The sequence below is a fragment of the Anopheles darlingi genome, chromosome X, assembly GCF_943734745.1.
Source record: "Anopheles darlingi chromosome X, idAnoDarlMG_H_01, whole genome shotgun sequence".
Taxonomy (NCBI): Eukaryota; Metazoa; Arthropoda; class Insecta; order Diptera; family Culicidae; genus Anopheles; species Anopheles darlingi.
Genome location: NC_064873.1, coordinates 2,874,110 through 2,883,099, shown reverse-complemented (window position 1 = coordinate 2,883,099; position 8,990 = coordinate 2,874,110).

Sequence of the window (8,990 nt, the reverse complement as noted above, 5' to 3'; positions counted from 1 at the left end):
GTTTATGTTATTCCCGGGACCTTCCCGGGGCTTCAACCCCCCTCTTGGCTTACGAGGGGATGTAATCGCCAATGGCCGGTCCGGGTATGGAACAGGGATGATGATGGTTATGACCCGCGCCGGGCACACATTTCACATTTCAAATTGGCTGTTGGCGCGAGGTGTTCAGGGGAGAGGAGTGCGTTTGCAGTGAGTGGAGTGAGAGAAGTGAAGAGGGGAGGGGGGGTTGCGATCGGTACTTAACGATAATGGCGGCCAATCGCACGATGCTCCGATAAATAAAGGAAAAAAAAGTAAGTAACCATTTCAATAACCGCAGCGTGGTGGCGAGGTGGTGGTGGTGGTGGTGGTGGTGGTGCACACTAACACTTGATTAAATCGTCACGCTCGAAATGAAAATGCTTAATGCGTCTGGTGCGTGGTCGCGTTATGACTCTGGGACTCCGGGAAGGTCCATTTAGACCTCTAGAAGTTCGTCTTGCAAAGGAAGCTGCTAGTTCGCTGACTTTTCTGTGTGTGTGTGTGTGTGTGTGTGCCCCTTTGCGGCTGGTGGCCGCCTTGGTGTCAGCATTTCAGCAGCCACGTAATACAATCAATCGCGATGCCCCTCGACAACAGGTCCTTCATTCATTTCAAACCTTCCTGACTATCTCTCTCTCTATCTCTCCCTTTCTCTCTTACTTTTTCGCTCTCTCTCTCTCTCTCTCTCTCTCTCTCTCCTCTCCCTCTTTCCCCTTAGCCCCTTAACCTTACTAGTTAGCGTAGTAGTAACCGGAAAACGGAGTCCCATTCGTAAGGAGTCAATCAGGGAGATTAAAAAATTAATTACTTTTGCTACTACCCTTCAGGACCCGTTTTTTCTTTCCTTTCACCCTCTCACTCCCCTCTCAACACTGTGCTACTTCCAACGAGCCACTCGGTGGAACAACCTCGGAGCCACGGACCCGGCCACTGTCCCACTGACTCGTCAAAACTCGAACTCGAAACGCACAAGATATCGACTTCGGTGCCAGCCAGCCAGCCAGCACCCCCTAATCCGATTGACCACTCAAGCCAAAAACCCCCCGAAACCCTCCCTGCCCCTGCCCGTTTTCCGGTTCTTTTCTTTTTTTTGCGCGCGCCCTCTTCCTTCCCGTCCGTTCCCGCGCTCCCGGATCCGGAAGGATCGAATTAATCATTCCGGCAGCCAGCGAAGACAGCGACACAGCGAAGGGAAGCAGCAGAAGAAGCTGACGGTGGTGGTGGTGGTGGTGGTTGAGGCGAGGCTGAGGATTTCGAGATCGATGGTTTTGTGTTGGTTGTGGGTTCGATTCGATTGTGTAACTTAAAAATTAGTGTTATTTGTCCTGGTCGTGTTTGAGAAGAGGCCCCCGGTCCCACCCGGTCGTCCTTCCTGGGCCTTCGCCGTAGTAAACATTTGCCGGGCAGAAACCCCTCTTCTCGGTTCTCGCTTTTCGCTTTTCGCTTTTCGCTCGCCTCCAGAGAGGGGCCGCAGTCCCATCAATTATAAATCGTTCTGTCGAGGCGAAGCGTCCTCGTTACAAAAGGAGCCTGGGGAGTGGAAGGGAGGGAGGGCTGCGGAGTAAGAGCACGGACGCACGAAAAAGGAATGCGAGAACCCAAAACCTCCCGCACGAACCCAGCCCGCGAAAAAAAAAAACAAACCCGTAAACAAAATGGTTGGAAACAAATGAAAGGAAGAAAATAAAAGCGAAAAGCAAATAGATGGAGCGAAAGCAGAGCGGATGTTCTGGTTGCTGTACTGTCCCTGTCCCCCCGTCCCCACCCCCTCCACTGAAAGGCGAGCCGGCGGGATCCGAGATCGCTCAGCCACTAATCGAAGGTCAGCCTTCGGAATTCGGAGAGGGGAGCGGAAAGCGAATCCTACTTAGAAATGCCAACGACAAGGACACCCACGGGACATCCTGCTCGGTCCTTCTACGCACACACACATTTGTGCGGGCCCCTCGGACGCCTCCAACCCCTCCACTGATTGATGAGCCAATGCGTGTTCTCGTCCTTCAGCCCCTCATCGCTCACACACACAGAAACACACGCACGCGCGCGCTTTGTGTGTGTATGTGTGTGTGTGTGTGTGTGTGTGTGTGTGTGTGTGTGTGTGTGTGTGTGTGTGTGTGTGTGTGTGTGTGTGAGTGTGTGTGTGTGCATGCATTCCACGGCTCCAGAGCGGGCCCGTGAAGCCCGTGGGAAGCGCTTTGCGATTTGCGTATCGATTTCATTCTCAGCCTCTCAGCCTCATCTCATCCTTTTTGGGTCTTCTTGGCACACCAGGGACCACGTCACCAGGATCATCGCCGCTCAATCACCGGAACCGAACGGGGTTGTTAACCCACCCACCCCCACCCCACTAAGGGTCAGCACTGGATCCGGGTGTTTTTTTTCTTTTTTCTTGTGTGTTTGCCTCCCTTAATTGAGGCATCAAAGGCGTTCACATAGGCGTTCAAACGCACACACACGCGCGCGCATGAACAGTGTTAGATGGAGCAGCACCAGCAGCAGACACGCTCGATATCGACATTTAATCTTGGTTATGCGATCCACCCCCTCCTTTTACTATCGTACCTCGGGTTGAGGCTCAATCTGGTAGCCCAACAGCAGTAGCAGCAGCTGTCAGTTAGTCAGCCAGCCAGCCAGCCAGCCAGCCAGACGCCAGCAAGAAGCAGAATGAGGTAATTGAGGGGGGGTATAGCGGGGAGGGTATAAAAAAGGGTTTTCGGTTCCTTTAGCTCCCTGTGTTTCACCCCTAATTAGACACCCCTATGTGGTATGAGTGGTAGGAAGAGAGACGGCCTTCCCTTCGTTGTGACTGTCCGGGGGTCACTTCCGGTGTGCTTTATGCTGTGTGTTGAAAGCGATAAAAAAAGGGATAGGAGGTGGTGAACACTTTCGCTGAGTGACTCACATAAAGAATCTTCAGATGAAGCAACATAAAATTCATGAAATGATTTTAAATGTCCCTCATTTAACATCAACAGAGCACGAGAGCTCTACTTGAAAGAAGCAAGGTACTAAAATCAAAAAGTAATTTCTAGAAAACACTGCTCTAATCTACTGCAATCAATGGGAATACAACGTAGCTAGTCTCATAAATACACTGTCAACGTTAGGAGACTAGTACATAAATAGGATAGAACAATTAAGTTAGCGTTAAGCATGGATTAAGTACTATATGTATGTGATTGTTTTTCCACGTCACGGGTTTCCACACGATGAAACACAAACGTAAACAAAATTAACAAACAGCAAACGCCACCAAGTTTTTATGTATTTCTGTTGTTTGTTATTCTGTTGGTAGTAGTTGGCGCAAATGATTGAAGTATAATCAGGGAAACAAACATTGTGAACCCCTTTACCAATTATGTTTAAACAGCGATGTGAACGCAAACACGCCAATTCAATATTAATAAACAACCAGCTACTACTACTCATCATTTGTGAGCAGTGAACTAGTAGGCATAATGCAAATGTGTTTTTCAATGTTTGAGTGGACTCGAGTCGAATCGAAAAACTACTGTTTCGCAGTTCAACGGACCAAACGATGCTCGGACACAACGGAAACCGAACGAGAACCGACAACAAAAAACCAAAAAAAAAGGGATCACCACATTTTGGCTACGGTCCAGCGATCCCTTCCGATTAAAAAGCCCCCTCCCCTGCTGCGGCAGTTCGTTAGCTGATCCACTGTTCCCGTTCCCCGTTCCGGTTGATCCACTGCCCAATGGTTAGGATTAGGAATCTCTTACGGTGTTTTTTTTCTTTTTTTTATTTTTTTTCGTTTCTTTTTTAGGAGAGCGAGACAGGGCGAGACGGGTGAGGGGGAGGAAGGGGAGCAGTGATTGTGTTGTGCGGCGGTTATTTATGCGAACATTTAAGCCAATGCCGTGACATCGTACCGTGTGCGCCGCGGTGGGGGGGAGGATCCCTTAGGGAGACCAGGAGGTGGCTATTTGCATAAAATATTCATCTCGCTACGGGAGAAATGGAGGCTGCCTGGCAAACCTTTACGGCCATGCGGTTGCAAACAACTCCCCCTCCCCCGCCCTCACTTCCCCTTCCACCCCATCCACCTCCTGCCGAACCCTCTAATCGATTGCGTTCGCGTAAGTATCTTACCAATGGGGAGGTCCACCCGATGGGATGGGGTTGGAGGGCGAGGGGTATATGTACGTAGGAGAAAGAAGAAGAAGAAGAAGAAAAGAGGAATAAGAATAGCACGATCGGGGCGCCCATTGCGCCCAGATGATTGATTGCCGTGTGCTATCAATTGACTCGCCACCCCTTCGTCCGTCCGTCCGTCCGTCCGTCTCTCGCGAGGTGCCTCGAGACCGAGGACGCCAGCTGTGAGCACCAACCACCCACCCCACTGTACCGCCTACCCGTAAATTGAATCTCAATCAGTCTCGGCATGTTGCCTCTTGCCTAAAGAAGAGAGAGAGAGAGAGAGAGACAGAGAAAAAGGGGGATGATAGGGAGCACACCCCCGCCCCCAGGGGGATGGGTCAGAGGGAACGAGCTTCACTTTCACGGTTCCCACGTATCCACGAATGGTCCGCGTGCGCGCGGAAAGTGTCATTAATATCACTTATCGAGCACCGTTTTGGGGAAGGAAAGGACACCCCGGGACAGGTGGCAGAGAATATCGTAGCTGTGGTGGTGGTGGTGGTGTCAGTCGGGTTAGCTCTCGGACCCGACTCGGAACCGCAAGCAGGCGGCCATAAACCCGGTCCGGTATGGATTGGATTGCCCCCCGGGCATCAGCCGGGCTTGACAGCTGCTGATAGGCCGTAGCACCATCCCCGGTGGTGGTGGTGCACACACAGTGAAGTGTCCTGACAAATTGGTGGCGTTTATGGTGTCCTCAGTCACGGATTGGTATTTCCGGTCGTTCCCGCTTCTAGCACCATTGTTTGCGCAAATGACACGCAAAGAAGGAGAAAGAAAGAGAGAGAGAGAGCGCGAGAGAGAGAGCGCGAGAGAGAGAGAGAGAGAGAGAATGAGAGGAAGGGTGCAAGGGGTGAAAGCCAATGTTCGGATCCAACAGCTGACAGCTGCCGGCTTGCCAGCGCTTCCGCAGGCATCGTCCAGCATTTCTCTCTCTCTATCTCTCTTTCTCTCTCTCTCTCTCTCTCTCTCTCTCTCTTTCTCTCTCTCTCTCTCTCTCTCTCTCTCTCTCTTTCGCTCTCCGCCAATTCATCACACGGTTCGATGACAGGCGCTGGCACAACATTCGCCACCGGCATCGGATCGATGGCGCATCGATGCCAGATTCGGAGCAAACCACCTCCACCCCCATAGAATTTTATGATGCGATCCCGCGCGACCCCCCTCCCCTAATGAAGTCCCATACACACACACACACAGGGCCGGACACACAGTGGATACCATAAGGGAGTCCAACCGCCTCTGCTGCTGCTTCTTCTCACTGCTTGTCGAATAGGCTGTCCTCATCAGCTGTGTGTGTGTGTGTGTGAAAACGGGATGAGTGAGGTCCGGTTTGAGGGTAAGATCTTACACAGAGGACTTCATCTCGAGGCCGCACCAAGCCAGCAAGTGCCCTGACTTCCACGAGACTTTTGGCTCCCTTCGGAGGATTGTTGTTGCGTGTGTCGGTGTCAGTGTGTCAGTGTGTGTGTGTGTGTTTGAGGTCTTGTCAACGAGCGCAGCACGAGCTGAGCTAAGCTGAGAGGTTGCGTGGAGTCCTCGGCAAAGTTTTCGCTCGGTGCTCGCGTGCTGCGCGCTCGTGGCTCGCGGCCGCTCTGCTATAAATATGTAAAAGGATTATGCAGAAGGGGGGGGGGGGAGGTGCTGGGGTCCGTTGCATAAGGCCTCTTGAGCGATAGTCGCCGCGCACGGCAGCGAACCTGCAAACTGGGTCAATGCTTTCAGGCAGCAGCAGCAGCAGCAACAGCAACTGAAGCACTTCAATGAGCTGCTCGCTCGGGATGTTGAAGCTGTCGAAGCGACGCTGCAACGGTGCGCTTCAGGAAGGCGGAAGCCATCATCAGTCTGCACACTAGGGCGCACACACACACACGAGCGCACACACACCAAAAAGGTGGTGCAGGGAGAAGAGTAAGTGAAATTAATCTTATCTTAATTACATGCCCTTTTCCGACCATCCTCAACGCCCTTCCCAAAAACCGAGATGTGTGTGTGTGTGTGTGTGTGTGTGTGTGTCCTTGGAATCGGGCTCCTTGGGGCTTTCTTCATCGCGTACACACACACACGCGCGGGGCTGGTGATTTATGTGATCTGATCCGAGCACGATTCGAGCAGCATCAGCTTTAAGCAGACCTCCTTCACTCCGGGACGTGCCCGGTAAGGGTTGTGGTGTCCACCCCCCCCCCTCCCGGGAGACTTTTATTCCGGTAATTTCCGGTCCGGTTTTTTGGGGGGGCCGAGGGGAAGGAGGAAATCACACGACACACCCGACAACGAAACCCGAACGAAACGGGAAAAACGGGACACCGATTTATAACCCATCCCTTAGAACCAACCCCGGATGGCCCCCGTTGGGAGCGGGGTGTGCGGCGGTTCTGGTTCGACTGTCCAGACGGTTCGACATCGAAATTCACCCGCTCTGTCTGAGTGTGTGTGTGTGTGTGTGTGTGTCGAAATGCTATAAATCTCTCTCTCTTTCTTTCTTTCTATCTCTCTCTCGCGGCGTGGCGGCGATTGGGGGATGGATTTCGATTTCGATTCTATTCTGCTGTTCGCTGCTCATTCCTCTCTGTCCTCCCCCCCTTTTTTTTTTTTTTTGGTCTGTCGACATTCTGACACACCCACACACGCACACGAGGAAAACCGAGCGAACGACCGGCACGCTGACCGACCGGTTGGCGAAACGGAACCGGTGGTCCATCCCCCTGCAGGGCCACAACAGGAAGCGAAGCGCTCTGGTTCAGGATGGGGCCCCGGCCGGGGGAGGGTGCTGTGTGAAAGTAATGAATAAGATGGGGTATCTTCCACCACCACCACACCACCGCAGCGCTCCCTCTCTGCAGCGTAATGGTCCCGGTCGGACGGCGCTAATGGAGGCGCGCGCGCGCCTGGAAGCTCTGCTCTCTTTTCCTTATCCTTTTCCCTCAACAACGACGACGACGACGACGACGACGACAACGGATGATGATGATGATGGTTCTGCTGCTGCTGCTGCTACTGCTGCTGCTGCTGCTTGCTGCTTGCTGTAATCGTACGTCAACAATCGTCGCGGAACGAAACTCATCCGCCGCGCGATGCCGCTTGATGTTGGCCCGATGATTACAAGCGAATGATAATTATGGTCGTAGCACCAGCACCACCACTACCACCACTCACCACCAGCTGTACCGATTTCACTGCTCATTAACGGCCCTTAGCCGTGCCGTAGCCGTGGGACTCCGAGGCTCCTTCTCGGTTGCCTCTTCGCTCTCAATGCTGAATAATGGAAGATGCAATTTGGATGATAATCTGCGCCATCCTGCGGTGCCGGTGAAGCTGGTGATGGTGGTGGTGATCGTGAGCCAAAAGGACACGCCGGGCGAGTCCACCCGGTTCAGAACTTCCGCTACTCCGCGCCGCTGGACGGCTGGGCTGGACTGGAGGTTTCACATTTCATTTCCCTCTTTCTGCTTTTGTGCTTTCTGCTGCGTGGCCTCATTTTCCTCCTGGAAGCCGAGCCGTGCAGAGCCTGAGTGTCTCGGCAGGACTCGACTTTCGGTCTCGGTCTCGGTCGCTGCTGCTGCTGCTGCTGCTGGTGCCGCTGGCGAGCACAAGGACTTCACCAGGCAAGCCCAAACGGACGGTTGACGGTCGGCAACATATATATTTGCTCGGCGCCATTGTGCGACAACGAACGGGATGGCGGAGCGAAGCAGAGAGGGAGGGGAGAGGGGTTGTAGTGGAAACCCTCTCCCCCCCCCCCCCCCTCACCCGTAATCTGGTATTGATTTTGCGCGTTTTACTTTCTATTAACATCCAATTAGTTGATTACGTTCGTTCTCGGCGTGCTCGGGGCGCACGCAGAGAGCGAGACAGAAAGGGAACGTGAAACGACGCCGTTCGCGGTATTAAAGCCCACCAGCCAGCTGGCTATGCTTGCGCTGCGTATGTGCGCTGCAGCGTAGCAGCCCAGAAACACATGTTGGTGTTGATTTTTTTCAACGCATTCAAACGGTTGGTTTTTTTTTCTTTCTTTCATTTGCCTCTCATTTCCACATCATTTTAATTACATCCAAGCGAAACATTGAAGAGTAAGACCTAAAAAACTTTGTATCAATTCGAAGTTCAAAGATCAATCCGTTCGAACTTCAAAGATCAATCCGTTCAAAGATCAATCCGATCAAACTGCAACGCAACGTGTTTGTGCGACATGTTAAAATGTGTTTCGTTAAGGGGGGGCCTTCGGTATTTTATTTTTATTTTCTCGCATTTATTTTTTACATTTTTTTATGAATGCTTATCTTTTCAATAGTATTGTGTGAAATTTTGGGACCAATCGAAGCAAAACTGGCAAAGATATGGATTTTTGAAAATCCGCCTTTCATACAAGGCTCAAAGCATCTCGCGACTTTAAGGGGGGCTTCGGTATTTAATTTTAGTCCTCGCATTTACTTTTTACAATTTTTTATCAGTGCTTATCCTTTCAAGAGTATTGTGTGAAATTTTGGGATCAATCGAAGCCAAACTGACAAAGATATGGATTTTTAAACATCCGCCTTTCATACAAGGCTCAAAGAAACTCGCGACTTTAAATCGCGTTTTCCCAAAAACCAACGTTTTCAAAGACGGTGCCCATCGTAGCATGAAAACTACTGGACCGATCGTTTTGAAATTTTAAACATATAATCTGTACACTATTTGCCAGGTATCCCCGTCGAGATTTTGTAAAAATTGTTGATACTTTTTCTTAATAATTTTTTTAATTATGTAAGTGTCGTTTTTTGAGGCAATATCGAAAAAACGGCACTTTTTTAACTTCAAAATTCTGC